This window comes from Manis pentadactyla, chromosome 10 (assembly GCF_030020395.1).
Source record: "Manis pentadactyla isolate mManPen7 chromosome 10, mManPen7.hap1, whole genome shotgun sequence".
Lineage (NCBI taxonomy): Eukaryota > Metazoa > Chordata > Mammalia > Pholidota > Manidae > Manis > Manis pentadactyla.
The window spans coordinates 78,555,953-78,572,102 of NC_080028.1; the positions used below are offsets into that span (position 1 = coordinate 78,555,953).

General features: G+C 53.1%; 1 pseudogene; it reads right to left on the bottom strand.

Annotated features, from left to right (window-relative positions):
• Nucleotides 1–879: 879 nt before the first annotated feature.
• LOC118928048 (CAP-Gly domain-containing linker protein 2-like) lies at nucleotides 880–14,247 on the bottom strand (annotated as a pseudogene).
• Nucleotides 14,248–16,150: the final 1,903 nt, after the last annotated feature.

Here is a 16,150-nt window from a genome sequence, read left to right on the forward strand (position 1 = left end):
GGGTATGTGCACAGTTAGGCTGCCCCACGTGTACCTAGCAGGTCTGAGGCTCAGTCCTGGGACCCAAGTGTGAGCTTTGGTGTGGCCTGAGTGTGGCTGGCTGCAAATGCCTTCCCCACGTGGCCGTGTGTGCACGCATGACCCCTGAGTGTGCATGTGCCAAGGGTCCGCGAATGCCTATGTCAGAGCTTCACAGGCACATCTGCAGGTGGGAGGCCCAGTCTGGAACACCCAGTCAGCCCAGGGGTCACCATATTACTGACCAGCCAAGACATGCCTAAAGCCCTGGCTCTGGGCTTCCCCGGGGCCACCCGACCCCAGCTCCAAGCCAGGTCAGTAGTGGCAGTAAGGAGAGGGGCTTCCAAACTTTCCCAGTACTGCAGCTTCTGGCCTTGGTGACCACTCTGTGGCCAGCAGCTTGGAGCTGTGTGTGTGTGTTGGTGTTGGGGTGTGGGGGAAGAAGGACCTCGCCTCCCAAACCCTGAACTTGGGGCCCCACTGGGCAGACAGGCTGAGGGGAACCTGTACCACTGCTTGGAGGAGGCTCAGTATATGGGGACAAGAAGCCCTGGGGACAGCCTTGGCCTGGAAGTAGCTGCAGAGAAGGGGGTCTCCACTGGGCTCCTGAGGGCTGGGCTTCTCTCCTCAGTACCTGCATGAAGCCGGGCCTCCTGTGACCCTTTCCCAGAACAGTGACTCTCTAGGGTCTGAGGGGGACCGAGGTGGAGGAGGGGAAGAAAGGGCGGGCAGGGACACGTCCAGGTACCAAGATGGTCCCCAGACAGCCCTAGGGCCTGGCCATATCACCTCACCTCCCAGAACAAACTCCAGAAACTGCCAGGGCGTCCAGGGTGTCCCAGCTGAAGGCCCAGGGCCAGGCTAGGGCTGTACCACTCTCTGTGGAGGGTCGTGCTTGAGGAAGCCTCCTGGTCTGGCAGGGGGTCTGAGGCAGGGGATTGTCTGCAGCAGTGGGTGCATCATTGTTATGAACACTGTGGTCTCCAAAGTGACAGTCCTGGCCCCTGCCTGGAGGGGGCACTGCTGGGGCAAGCCGGAGGGGCACTGGTGTGGACTGGCCGCTCCACAGCGTCCCTCGGGGTCAGGGCTTTTCCTGGAGAGAGCAAGGGACTGATCAGCAGAGCCTCTAAGTGGCAGAGAGGGGTCAGGCAGGAAGTGGGGTGGGACACTTGGGGGTGGAAAGCGCACCTGCCCCAGGGAGAAGGACAAGTGTGTGCCAAGGCCCTGGGGCAGAAAGAGTCTCTGCCATGTGTCTGGGTCATGGTGAGACCAGAGGGAAGGAGCACTCTAGGGGAAGTTGAGGGAAAGAGGCAAGAGTCGGTGGGTTTTACAAAGGCACTGAGTTACCTGTGTGGGGGACTGGGTGGGAGGAAATGTGAGCCAGAGCTGAGGCTCCCAGCCTGGGTTTTCAAGTCTGTAAACTGGGATGACCCCATATACCTCACAGGGTTGCTGGGAGGACAAAGCCACAAAAGGTATGGACAGCAGGTCCTGGGGGATACCTCACGTACGGCAGCTGCTTGGCACACACAACCTTGCCACCTCCCCTGCTGCCCTGCATGCAGGTCCGGTACAGGGTCCTGCCCTCACCCATGGGCCTGGCCCTTGGCTGACTGTGTGGCCAAGCTTCTCCTGTCTCTAGGTGAGCACCGTGGCTAGGAGCCCCAAAGTCCGAGTTGGAAGGATGAGGGCTTCCTCCCCTGTTCCTGCCTCCCTTGCCCAGGGTCACTCAGAGAGTACTGTGGCCAGGGACAGAGCTGGTACAGGGCTCCTCCCACCTGATCGGGCTGGCATATGGGAACCAAGCGGGTGCCTATAACCCTGAGTGAATGCCAGGGGTAAACTTTGGGGTGGAGGCCACCAAGCACTGCCTTAAAACATAACAGCCAAGCAAAGATACAGCTATCACAGGCGTCCTGGGCACCCTTCAGGCCCATGAAGTTCTAGAAAACCAATGTTATACCCACAGTTTTATAAAATGTAGGATTTACAGAGATTGCTTAAGGAGGAGAGAAAATGCTTATGTTTAAAATATTCAGTGAAAAAAAAAGGAAGGGAAATTGAATATACTGTATGATACCTACTCTATTTAAATGATGTAAGTGCCACTTTGCAACCATCACAGTAAAGACTGGCTCAGGTAAGAGTCACCAACAGATGATCAGTCCAGGGGGCAGCTTTGGGGAGGAGCAGAGGGTTCACATGGTCTTAGGGTTTCTCCACAGACTGCTCATTAGGAAAAAACCAGTAACTTATACACAGTGGAGAAATCAGACTCCTTGACTAGGTGATCAAAATTCGCAACAGTAACGAAGGGCAGATGGACATTATGTTCCCCGGCTGTGGTGTCGGGAGAAGGGCAAGACACAGACAAGGTGCTCCTGCCTGGAAGGTATAACCTGGCTCTAATCAAGAGGAACCATCAGACAAACCCAAAAATAAGGAATCTTCTATTAAAAAAAGGAGGGGGGACTTATTTCAAAAATGCCATGTCATAAAAATGGAAGAGAAATAGAGGAAATGTCCCAGATTAAAAGAGACTAAAGACTTACAACCACTGACTGCAGTAAATAATAACTAAATGCAGTAACCCTCAGGCTGGATCCTGAACTGGGGGGAAAGAGCCATGGAAGGAGAAGGAGCCCCCAGGTAAACTGAAGAAAGCGAGCATGGTGAGTGATTAGATAAAATCCTCACACAGACATTACATTGGCTGCATTGATGACTGCACTGTGGTTATGTAAAACCACGTCCTTTTTCTCAGGAAATATGGCCTCAAGTATTTAGGGCCATCTAATTATACTCAAAACGGTTCTGAAAACAACTTACATGTATTATTATACACACATCCACACACAGTGCAAAACTAGAGGAAATGGGGCAAAATATTAATGGAAGTGATGGGGGCAAAGGGCATATGATGTTCTAGGTACTATTTTATTCTTGCAACTTTTGTGTAAGAAATTATTTTCAAGTAAAAAGTTAATGTATATACACATATACCTATATAAACATACAAATCTAACGATCCCCGTTATTTGCAGCAGGCATGCACTACCCAGTCATGTGAATGCTGAATTAGTGAATATTGAGTCACTGCTTCTAGTGGAAATTCAGGGCCGGGTTCCTGTGAACCTCTGGTCACGGCATTTCCATAAAGTGATGGATACGGAACCATGCTTTATGTGTGCTTCTGTTTCCTGCGACCATATTTAATACAGATTGTTGACTCATTGACCATGAAGTCAAGGCCAACAGCACTGTACCTCCTGCCTCAGTGGAGCTTTTCTAAAGCACTTTCTCCACCAGGCACACCGCAACCTTCTCACCCTTAGGAACAGTAGATGGTACTTCAGCACTGGGCTCGGGGGTCATTTTAAACAGCGAAACCACCACGCAAAGCATGGAGATGCAAAAAAATGCAGCACTATGCAGACTGTGAAAAGGATGCTTGTTTACAATGTGAAAGCTGAAACAAGAAGACAGCACATCACTTTGGCCAACCTCATCTGGGAACACGTACGTTGATGCAAATTTTTCTCTTTTCCGCTCATGTTGATGAATGGCCATGAGAGTGCCGTGAGGATTGATTTTGGGGTTATAAATACATTTGACCAAGTAGATTAAATTTGCAAATATAGAATCTGTGAATAATGAGGGTTGACCATATGTGAATACACACACACACGCATAGGAAGCTTCAGGAATAGCACCTAAAAATGCTAACCGTGGTCAACTCTGGCTGGGAGGACTACTTGTATTTCCTTCTTTATGAAATTTGTAGGTTTCTTTTTTCCAAGTTTCCTGATAGGCATGTATTATTTTATAATAAAAGTTTTTTTTCTTTTTTAAGAGAAGCAAAGTTAAAAATAAAAGACCAGGATGATAACTGAATGAAGCTTGACTTCCCTGTTCCCACTCCTGGAGGGACTCTATTGTAAAGCCTCTTGCATAAGGAATTCTTGTATTTTCGGTGGCTTTTCAGGGTTTTTTCCTACAAAGGAGTCGGCCTGTGCTGGAGGGATGTGGGTGGCGCAGGGCGCCTCCCTGGGGCCAGGCAGCCCTTACCTCTTGTTTGTGGGCTTTGTCTTGCTGGTGGATGCCGCTTGCAGATCTGGAATTGCTGACGGCCCCGTAAGAGCCATGGGCAGACGCTGAGCCAGGCCTGCCAGGCAGCAGCAGTTCCACGTTTGTCCACTAGATGGCAAGGTCTTCCTGACGGAACCAGCTGAGGCTCCAAACTGACCAGAGCTCCTCAGAATGGGGATCTCCCAGGACCCCCGGGGACCACGGAGACCAAGGTTCTCAGGGCAAGGCTGCATCTCCCCCTGTAGTCTGAGCTCCGCGGGATGAAGCCATGTTGCCCCCGGGCAGAGTTCAGACCAGACTTCCCTGGCCATGCTCCCCGCCTCGGGGCTCCCCACCTAGTCAGCTCAGCCCTGCCCCCGCTCACCTGGGCCTTGTCGGGGCAGCTCCTCATGGCCTCCATGAGCTTCTCCACCTGCTGAGCCTAGTCCAGGGCGTCCCGCAGCGCGTCCTCCGTGCTCATCTGCTGGTGCTGCAGCGCAGGAGCTCGGGCGCCGATGCGAGGGAGTAGCGCCTCTGACCCGACAGGGACTTATCCTTGTCCTGGGAGCAGCAGGAGAGAGGAAGATGTGAGGGTGAGCCTGGGGCAGGGAGGCCTCTGCTCCAGGCTGCAAACTCCCCTGGCCCGCCTCACCTCTGGGCCAGGCCTGAGCACCTCAGGGCGTCACTTCAGGCTTCCTCCCGACCCGAGGACCCCACCGAGGCATCTCCTTTGTCCCCTGCCTGCCTTCCCAGCCTGTCAGATGCTCCACATTCTCCAAGTCCTGAAATCCATGACCCCCCTTCCCTTCCTGTGTGTGCCTCCCCAACCCCCTTCCCTCTACTTTATGGGGGTCCCTTCTCCTCAGTCCCAGACCCCAGCCTCACCACCTTTTACCCTCGGGCCCAAATGAACCCTCCCTCCCCATGCCCAACAGCGCACTCAGTACCAGTGGCTCAAGCCCCCCAACAGCGGCCCCTTGGCCAGGGGCTTCTAGGTCCTTCTGCTCTGCCCCTCCATCCAAAGCTTCCTCTCCACCCAACCTTCTTCACTTCTGGAAGTTTCTAACCACAAAGCCCTTCCCTGGATCTCCCACAGCACTGGGGACAGTGCAGGGAGACAAGGGAGTGGCTGCCCTCGGGTGGTTTTGACCAGCTTGTGCCCCCAGAGGTGAGTCAGTGCCACATTGCCACCCCCCCACCCCCCATGGCTCTGGAGAAGTCTCAGGGAATCCACGCTCCCAAGTCCCCTGGGCCTGTCTTCCCCCACGGTGTGCCCAGACAGGCCACAGAGGCCCTGGGACTGGCCCTGTTGGCCAGACCCACCTGGACTGGGAAGGCCACAGGGTGGCTGGGCCCAGCAGCCTGCACACCCACAATCTGGGTGTGTAGCCAGAGTGACCCCCCTTATCCCTTAACCCTGCAGGCCCAGGGCCTGCTCCCATGGCTGCGGGGGATCTTGTCCCAGCCTCCTGCCCAAGGCCTCTTCCATCACCTCCAGTACAGTTAAGCCCATATGGCTGGGCTGGAGGGCAGTGAGGGGCTTTGGAACAGCCTCCCAGGTCGGTCCTCCCAGATCTTATGATCCCATCCACACCCCAGAGTTGACCAGGCCCAGCAAGTGGCCATGGGGCTGTCCTCAGGGCCGACTGCAGGGGACAGGGTGCGGAAGGGTTTGTCCTGCTACCGGTGTCCCCACCTACCCCAGCCCCACCTCTGGGGACTCAGCTCCCCCAGGTTCCTGTTCCTGATGGTGAAGGAGTTTCACTCCCAGAGCCTCAGGGCCAGGGGAGGCTCTCAAGGTGCCTTCCTGAGACTGATGTGTGAATCCCCACTGCAGGACCCCAAACGAGGAGCTGGTTTCTGGCTGATTATGTCCCTGGAGGGGGAGCTCACACACCACCTCAGGATGGGCTGGATTCCTAGGAAGTCTTCCTTAGAACAGCATCACCAAGCCAGCCACGATACCTGCAAAGGGCTGCTTGTGGCCCCCACCAGCTACATTGCTGGCCCTGCTTGTGGTTCTAGGGGGTTTTGAACCCTCAATGTGATGTGGCTGTCCCTGGGGGTGGCTCCAGGAAGTCACCAGTCCCCATGGTCTGATAGCAGGTAGCCCAGCCCACCCTGGCATTCCCCATCCCCAGCCACCCCTTCCCCAAGGACTAGCCCGGTCAGCTTTTCACGCAGGCCCGGATGTCATCCTTGAGTTTTTGCTCCTTGATCCACCACTCGGCCTTGTGAACCTTGCAGCTCAGGTCCCTCCCAGGCCCTGGGGAGTGGCGACTGGCCTCCAGCAGCAACACTCGAAGTTCATTCAGGCTCCTGATGGGGGCACAGAGCATAACAGTCAGCCCTGGCCTCTCCGTCCCCACCCCCCAGCTATTTTCCAGGAGCCTGGGGACTGCCACCCTGAAGGGGACATTGGCTGTTAGGATGACATCTAGGTGCCAGCAGGGCCAGAGTGGAAATATGAGGCATGGAACAACTTGACTATAGCCCCAGAGGGGCCAGGGTTTGGGGATAGGATGGTCAAGAGGACTTGGCCTTTCCGGGAATGTCTTAAAGGCTTTAAGAAAGAGTATACAGTATTTGTTTAACTAAAAATTAAACAAAACAAGGCATTCATTCAAGAGAGCCTGTGCAGCAAAACATTTTAAAGGCCTCATGTCAAATGGATTTAATTTCCCATGTCAGCTCTTCACCAACTGGCAGTAGCCTGCCTGGGATACCGTGATGAGAATGGTTCTGAGGCTGTGTCTGGGCTCTGCAGAAAAGAGGGCAGTGATCAGTTAGCACTGTCTTCCATGGGCCCAGGATGGAAGAAGACACACCCCTTCTAAGCCTTTTTCTTGCCTGCATCTACTATAGAAGAAAGAATTCCTTGACTAGGTGGCCATGGGTAACTGAGAACCAAGTGGGCATCTGCTGACACTGCCCCTTCTCTTTTCTCCTTCTCCCTGCTATAAATATGATGATGGCTGGAGCTTCAGCAGCCACCTTACAACCATGAGGAAGAGTCTAAGGGAAACACAAATGTGTTGGTACTGGTATCTTGAGCCATAGCTAATTGCCAGCCACGCTGCTTCCAGATTTCTTGTTACATGAGCAAAATAAATCTCTACAAGTTTAATCTGCCAACAAATTCCTAGCTGATCTCCCACCAACATCCTGAGTGCCATGGGAGCATGGAGGGACTCGGGGTGGCCTATACCAACAAAGGAAGGCTGTAAGGGAAAGCTGAGCTGTGAGGAAACCTTAAATAGTGTACTAGATTTGGTAAAGTGACCAAAAAGAAGGTATTCTGGGAAGTGGAAATTGCATGAGTGATAACAGACATAGGCAGGAATGAGCCTGTTGGTAGCAGAAAGACAGACTCCTCAGAGGAGGTGAGACTGGGCTGAACACAGACGATAAACTATCCAAGTTGGATGGGGGAGGGGATGAGGAGCAAGACAGCGGTGGAGCCCTGGCGGTGGCAGCTGCTGGCTCACCGATGCTAGGGAGGGAATATTCCCAGTAGCCTGTTGCATCTGTTTAACTCCCTCCTAGGCTGGGCCGTGTTCTCCAGAGAATGTCATAGTAACCCCAAAGTGTGTATCACACTTACAGAGGGGAGGAGACAGCATTTCCTTTATAAAAAGACGCTCGTACTCTAATGAGATTCCTTTAACTTGGGTTGAACCTCAAGTAGTTACAGGGGCGGGGGAATCATGTCCACGAAGTAGGTGTGAGAGAAATAATGAAGGCAAGTGGGGGACGGAGGAGGCCCAGAGGACCCACGCCCATTGAAAGGAGACAAGTGTTCCCCAGCGACGGCTGGTTGTTGCCCGGCTGGAAGTCAGCCTACTGTTGTCAGACCTTCCAATTTTTTAAGGGAATCTGGAGAAACCTGGATTTTATAGGAAATCTACCAATTTTTAAATGCTAGCCTGTTTTTTTCAAAGCCTCATACAGGTCACACAAACCATGTCATTGACTGTAACCCAGAGGTTCTCAAAATATGGTCTGGGGACCCCTCAGGGGTCTCTAAAACCCTTCCAGGGGGTCCACAGGTCACAACTTTTTTCATAATAATCACGGAACTTTCCACAGTCATTTCTCATGAGTGTACAATGAATTTTTCCTGTGACTGCATAGCATATTAATAATTATCTGAAAAGGATATTAAAACATTTCTCCCTTTCCCAACTACATATTTCTGTAAGGCTACATTCTCATAATATCCTTCAACCAAAATAACAAGTTGCAATGATTAAATGCAGACGAAGAGAGGAGACTCCCGCTGTCTGCTACTAAGCCCAACGCTCAAGAAATCTGCAAAAATGTGAAGCAATGCCATTGTTCCGACTAAACCATGTTTGTTTCAGAAAGCACTTTTCCCCCAAAGCGTATTGTTTATGTTACATGCAATTATTAGTATTATTATTTTTAAATGGCTTAATAGCTATTTAAAAAATCCTCAGTTTTAATTTACAATATAAGTATAGAATAAATAAACAAAAACTATTTGGAAATACCCAATAACTTTTAAGAGTTAAAAAAAAACTCTTATAATCTTTTTAAAGGGCCCCCTGAGACCAAGAAGTTTGGGAACCACTAATCTTTCCTATAATCTCTCCTGGGGGTTTCCTATAAACTCTCTTGTGTTAAGAAGGATTCTGAGGCTTCATCGGCACTTAGGCGACCATTGGTCATGCCAACTACCTGTACGATGTGGCCCTTCCCCCTTGCTCTGGGAAAGACTGGCTAATGTCAGGTGGAGTGAGGGGCAGGGCCGGCAAGCGTGACCACAGAGCCCACGGCTGACTCACCACTCCTTCCTGAGCAGCTCCTGGCTGACGAGGACCAGCTGGCCTGATGCATCGTGGGTCTTCCGGGACACGGCCTCTAGCTCTGCCTCCAAGCGCCACTTCTTCTGCAGGGTGTCCACCTTCTTCTCTCCTGACTTGCACATGCTCTCCAGTGCTGAGGGTCAGCCAGCAGGGAAAGCAGAGAGAGGGCAGAACGGTCATGGGAGTCTGTCCCACCAGAGGGCCAAACCTGGGCAGGGGGCCTGTTTTCCCAGGGGTCACAGTGACACACTCCACGGAGTGCATCTCTCTCGTCCTGCAGAACCAGGCAGCCAGGGGCCAAGGGAAGAGCTACAAAAGCAGACCTGAGCCCCCCAGCACAGCAGCCCAGGCCCTCAGGGGCAGGGGAAGCAGTCCACCCTCCCCGAGACGGGACCGGCGCCTACACTGCTCCTGGACAAGGAAAAGCTAAATCTTCACCTTCGCCTCCGATGAGTTTGAGGCCAACTACCTTTGACAGGACCAGTTATGCCATGCGAACATGATGGGAACGGGAGAGGAGTGGGGGTGGGAACCAGTTCCCAGGATGGGGGTTGTCTCATGGACACTACCACTGGCATTCTGGTGAACAAGAAGCAGGGCCAGTTTGTCACAAAGTCGCACATTCCAGACCCCCGCCTGTCCCCAGGCTCCCCCTCTGTCCTCATCTCCCGTGTCTTGCTTTCTGCTGCTGTGAGCATCCGTCCCTCCAGTTCTGAAATCCTGGTATTTCTTCTAGGGGCTGGGGGCTGATACCCTATCAAGGTGACCTAGAGAACCCAAAAAGTCTTCAAGACCAAACAGAAATGGTGAGGGAATTTCAGAGGAGAGGGAACACAGAGCTGGCTCTGGGGAAAGAAGCCGGCTCAAGGCCCTGATTATATGATGGATGTGTATCATATCCATCCTGCTCCCCACTCACTGCAGCCCAGGCCCAGGTCACCTTCTCCTCAAGGCAGCGTGGAGAGGGTGCCCTTACCCAGGTGCCAGTGCACCCCACACCTGACTGCCACATGGCCCCAGTGAAAGCCCCTCCATCTGTCCTGCACAGGAGAGACTTACCACTAACTTGGGTCCTGAGCATCTCGGTCTGGGACATCAAGGCTGTCACCTCTTTGTCCCTCTGGTTTAGCTTGTCCTGAAGGCCTGGAGAAGGGAGAGACAAAGGGCCATCAGCGTTCTAGGTCAGTGGGCGAGGGGATGATCTGCAGGAACCCTAAAACGCAGCTACACATGGGCTCATTGGTCCAAACTGGTCCAAATTCATTCTCACACCAGCCCTCTCTGGGTAACACACTCTGAACAAAAGGCTGCAATACTGTGTAGTCTTGGGCAACTTATCTCAAAGTGTCAGCTTCCTTGAGTGGGAAGTTAGGATAATAAAAATGGTGCCCATGTCACAAAGTCTTGTGTATTCAGTACTGACGGCCTCAAAACAGTCATAAAAAAGATAATGCATGGTCAGTGCTGGAAACATACTAACTTTCCACAAGTTAACCTACCAATATAACATAATGCCAACAAGATTTTAATTTTTGTGTAACTAGATAAGCTGATTCTAAAATCACATGGAAAAATAAGCAAGGAGAAACAAGAGAGCTGGGCAAAAACTTGAAAAAGTTAAACATAGAATTGCCACATGACCTAGCAATTTCACTCCTGGGTATACACCCCAAAGAACACCAAAGAGGCACTTGACAAATACCTGTACATGCACACTAAAAACATGCATGTTTTCAGCAGCCAAAGATGTGGAAACAGTTCAGATGTCATCCACAGGTGGATGGATAAACAAACTGTGGCATGTGCATGCGATGGACTATTACTCAGCCCTAAACAGGAATGATGCACTGACATTGCTACACCATGGAAGAACCTTCACTATATTATGCTAAGTAAAAGAAGCCACACAGAAAAAGCCACCTATTATATGATGCTCTTTATATGAAAATGTGTAGAATCAGCAAATCCATAGAAACAGAAAGCAGCGAAGGCATCCTGGCCCTGCTGGAGTGGACATAGCCCACGCACCCAGGGCCTCAGCCTTCTGGATTTGGGGCAAAACTGGTACTAGTGGGAGCAGCCTCTCTGGCCACCCACCTCCAGCCTTCCAGAGCCCACTCTGGGGATGCCCACACTCTGAGGAAGTGGCTGCTGGACTGTTGCTCAGTCTCATTAGTACTGCCAGAAAGGGCGCCACCTCCAAGCACTTGTGCTGGAGACAGGCCCCCTGGGAATGCACGGGGCTCGCCCTCCACAGGAAGTCATCTGGGTGAATCAGGGACTCGGGGAGTGGGAGAAACCCATTCTCGGTGCCAACGTGTTCTTCTCTGCAGCCTGGCCTGTGAGGTCCCAGCCTGGTCTGATCAGACCACCTTGGGACCCCAGTCACCAGGCCCAGCTGCCCTTCTGACTGACAGAGGGACGAGGGGCTCTCCTCTGAGCCGGATGCCGTCTGATCTCCCCCGGGTGTGCACCTGGGGACAAGGAGAATGCCTCCCCAGAATGGGACAGAGTGGCCAGTAGACACCCAGGCCCTCCGCAGCTGGACCCTCACACGCAGCCCGTGGGCTCCCCTACCCCAACCCAGCAGCATGGGTGGCTGCTTATGTTGGTGTTCTGGGACAAGCACAGGGACTCGAGAGCCTGGAGTCTGTTTTCGGCGACCAGAAGCTTCTCCCACAGCCTCTCAGCTTCCTGCTTGCTCTGGGCTTTAGACCGCTGCAGCACCTCGTAATCCAGCATCTTCCTGTCAGCCAGGGAGATCTGTTCCTTGAGGAACTCGATGGCCTGTGCCCACTGCCCGTACTCCACATCCAGCTTCTCCAGCTCATGCACCCACAGCTGGCATCGCGGCACTGCTCCCAGGCCTCTGGCAGCTCTATCTGGTGCTGGCTGGCCTGCACCTCCAGCTGGGCCTGCCAGTGCTGCTGCAGCCTGGCCAGCTCATTCTGGGTCTCCTGCAGCTTCTGCCACAGGCCCTCCTTCTCCTTCACATGCATGGCTGTCTCGATGTTGTGCTTGGCCTGCAGGTTGCCCAGCTCCAGCTGGTCCTCCATCTTGGTGCCCTCCATCACAGCCTTCAGCTCTCTGATCTCCTTCTGCTGGGCACCCGGGCCTGAGTTCAGGGTGGCCTTGAGGTCCTCCAGGAACTTCTGGTGGTCCGAGGCCAGTGAGTCCAGCTTGGACTTCCAGTTGTCCATGAGCCCCATGTTCTCACTGATGGTCTGCTGGACCTTGGCCTTGAGGTCCACCACCTCCTGCGTGTACTTCTCGTTGGCCACCCGGAGCTTTTCCACCTCTGCCTGGTAGGCCCTCAGGGCTTTCTGTCCTGCAGCACCCCTCTCTGCTCTCCCTCTGGTGCTCCTTGCTGGCCGACAGCAGCCACTCCCACAGCCGCAGCGTCTCGGCAGCCTCGGGGTGGTTGGCAGGCCCAAGTGCAGCAAGCTTCATCAATCTCGCTGCATCACAGGGTCAACTCCTCCTCCAGCTGCAGCACCCGTGACTTCTCGGCCACTGTGGTCAGCCACCAGGGAGAGAGGGAGGCTGGGGTCAGTGGGCTGTCTGGGGACTCAACAGGGGCAAGGCAGGGCCTCCCCCATCAAGGGCCCCAGCCCCAGTGAGGGACGGCCACAGGAAGGGAAGGGCGCTCAACTCCACCTGAGTGCCGGCTGTCTGTGGCCCTGCCAGCCACAGCCTCCAGGAAGACTTCCCTGGCTTGTACCCCAGTGATTCAAGGAATCACCTTTCCCTGCCACCCGAGGTACCTTGGACAAACCAGGAGTTATGGCTTTCTCTAGGTTCATACTATTTTTAAAGAGCAGAGGTGATGGAATTTTGCATTGTCCTGCTCTTGGAAGGTCCCCAGACAATCGGGGTTGAATCAGAGGGGCTGATTCACGTCTGGAGGGCGTGGCCAAGGAAGGGTTTAATGCCTAAAGCACAACAAAATTCGTGCTCCCAGACCCACCTTCTGATGGAAAACCCTGAGATCAGAAGCTTCATCCTCTAAAACCCCATCCAGACCATGTCAATGGCCATAGATTTGGAAGCAATATATTTAAAAGTTTTAAATCTTTTACAAGCTTAAAAAATTTTGTTTCTGAAAGTGACCCTTAGAGTTCAGTAAACCTGTTTTTGTTTTTGTAATCGGGTTGAACCCTAGCCCAAGATGTCCTGTGAGGAGGGCTAACGCCTGCCCACCACCACTCAGTTTCTGCAAGCAGCCTTCATGCACACACTTGCCTACTGCATGACACACTACTGCAGGCCCAAGAGGTCACCCAGCAATGGCCAGTGCATGCAAAGGGACCCAGATGCCAGTGCATACACCATTCGTGGGCTAAGGCTGACCTACAGAAACTGACTGCTGCCCACCTCCCAGGCACATGCTGTTTGTGGTGGTTTTTACCAATCACTGCTTGCTGGCTGTTTAGTTGCTTTGCCAAGACAACTACAGCGCGGCTATGTGCTGGGTGCGGCTGGCCAGCTGTTTGGATGTATGTGCCTGCACAGGGGGCCTGCCCTGACACATGAAGGGGTCAGCTGGGCCCAGAGCCTGGACTCAATACCAGGCCCTGGCTTAGCAGGACCTCACCCCCAAGCAGAGCTTCCCTGGCCTATGACCCATGCCCTGACCCACTGTATCTTAACAGCCTGACCCTAGGGCTGACACAGAGCCCCATGTCCTTCAGGCTGGCCCCTCCTACCACCATATTTAAGACCCCCTGGGCTAGAGAGACCTGGGTCTGCGGTCCCTGACTTCCCAGCCTGGGGAGAAGGCAGGTGTGGACAGGCTGTCCCCGTGCCTGCCCACATTTGGGGCAGAATGTGCCCAAGAGGCAATCGATTTCTGGCCATACACAAAGCCCATCGAGGCAATGGATGGGGAGGGAGGAAGGGAAGGGTCTCACAGGACAGTCCCAGCCAGTGGGACCATGAGCTGGCCAGTGAAGACCCCTCCCCCCAACAAGTACTATGTGGCAGTGAAGCCTGAGCACGTCCCTAACCCTCTACCTCCCTCCTGGAAGCGGCGCAAAAGGAGAAAACAATGAGGAGAGCAGACAAAGACAGAAAACAATAAAACAGAGAGGCCGAAGGGATGTGACGGGGCCAAGGCAGTGGCGGGCAGCGGCAGCATGTCACCCTGTTGTCGCTAATTCTCGGAGCAGCCGCTCGACCTGGTCTTCTCCAGTAGCAGGCTCTGCTCCAGCTCGCCAGTGCGCGCGAGCCCCAGCTGCGTCTGGGTCTGGTGCGCCCGGGGCGGTGGGAGGTGGGGGCGGGGGAGAGGGGCACACACAGGGTGCGGAAGCCGGAGAGACAGAGGCGGAGTCATTTTTCGTGAACTAGACCAGAGAGCAGGTCCAGGAGAGGAGGTGGCTCAGGAAAGAGGAGGCCCTGGAGTGTGGCGGGCGGGGCCTGTCACCTGCGCTGGGTCCTGGCTAGGTTTGCTGGGCCGGGAGAGGGTGACAAAGGGCAGCTGGGTCCCTTCTGTCTCACTCAGGCGGCCCTGCGCCCCATCAGGGAGCCTTCGGGCTGTTTCTCATTTTGGGTACGGGATCTGCACTCAGGAGTCCCCCCAGGATGGATGGATGAGTGCACGCACCCAGGGTTCCTGGCTCCCAGGACTGCGCTAAACGAGGAAAAAAAGACACCATCACTATTCTCCCGGCCTGGCCTCCTTGGTGAAGGCCCGGCTGTGCGTCCACCACCCTGCCCCAGGCCCACAGCAGCACAAGGACACTTTTGTCCCAGCTTCACGACACCCACTTCACTGGCTAACAGAGCCCGTTGTGCTCAGGGCATCTGGACTGGCATTTGGGTTCCCATAACGGCTTGGCGAGGGCAGCTGGGAACTGAGGGCTGGAGACCATGTTCCTCATGGGGAGTGCCAGAGGAGCCTCCTCGGCCTCCTGCGGTCCTGTCCCCACCCAGGAGAAACAAGCTGAAAGCAAATCCGTGTGGCAGTTCTGAAGGGGCAGACTGAGCCCCACGGCACGTGTGAGACAGGGACACACACACTGCCCCAGCGTTAACGAGGGCGACGGTGGCGGGGTTAGCCCGTCAGAGAAATGCTCCTGGAGTTCAAAAGAGCTGGACAGGTGTTTATGTCCTTTAGCCTATGATCTTGTTTCTGTGAATCTTCCTGAAGGAGCAACTAGAAAGGTTCTCATGTCTCTCTCGAGGGCAGCATCCAGTGGTGTTAGCCAACAGCCCTGCAATAGGAGCTTGGGGGAGAAAGCCATAAGGTTAGATTTTAGGTGGATGGGCAACTTGGCCTTCCTCTCTGGGTGTGTGGAGTGGGGGCCACCACACTCCTGTTTCTCATTGTCGGGAACCCGGAGTTAATGTTCATAAAAACATGCTCAAGGTGCTCAGGGCATCATAAGGGTGGATATAATTTTTGTCCTATGCACTGACATTGGAACTCCCACAAGAGGGGTGAGGACTGAGTCGCAAGTCCCAAAATTCCATTTATGCGCCTTCTCCTCCCGTAAGGGAAACAAAAGCAACAGTGGACAAATGTGACTACATCAAGCTACAGCAAAGGACATCATCAGTAGAACAAAAAGGCACCCAGAATATGGGAGAATATATTTGTAAACAACATATCCAATAAAGCATTAACATCCAAAATATATAAAGAACTCACATGCCTCAACAAACAAAAAGCAAATAACACAATTAAAAAATGGGCAGAGGATCTGAACAGACACTTCTCCAAAGAAGAGATTCAGATGGCCAACAGGCATGTGAAAAGATGCCTCACATTACTAATTATCAGGGAAATGCAAATTAAAACCACAAAGAGATATCACATCACACCACTTAGGATGGCCAACCTCAAAAAGGCTAGCAACAACAAATGCTAGTGAGGATGCGGAGAAAGGGGAACCCTACTACACTGACACTGGGAATGTAAATTAGTTCAACCATTCTGGAAAGCAACATGGGGGTTCCTCAAAAAACAAAATAGAAATACCATTTGACCAAGGAATTCCACTCCTAGGAATTTACCCAAAGAAACAAGATCCCAGACTCAAAAAGACATATGCACCCCTATGTTTATTGCAGCATTATTTACAATAGCAAGATATGGAAGCAACATAAGTGTCCATCAGTAGATGAATGGATAAAGAAGAGGTGGTACATAATGCAAAATGGAACATTATTCAGCCATAAGAAAAAAACAAATACTGCCATTTGCAACAACATGGGTGGAGCTAGAGGGTATTATG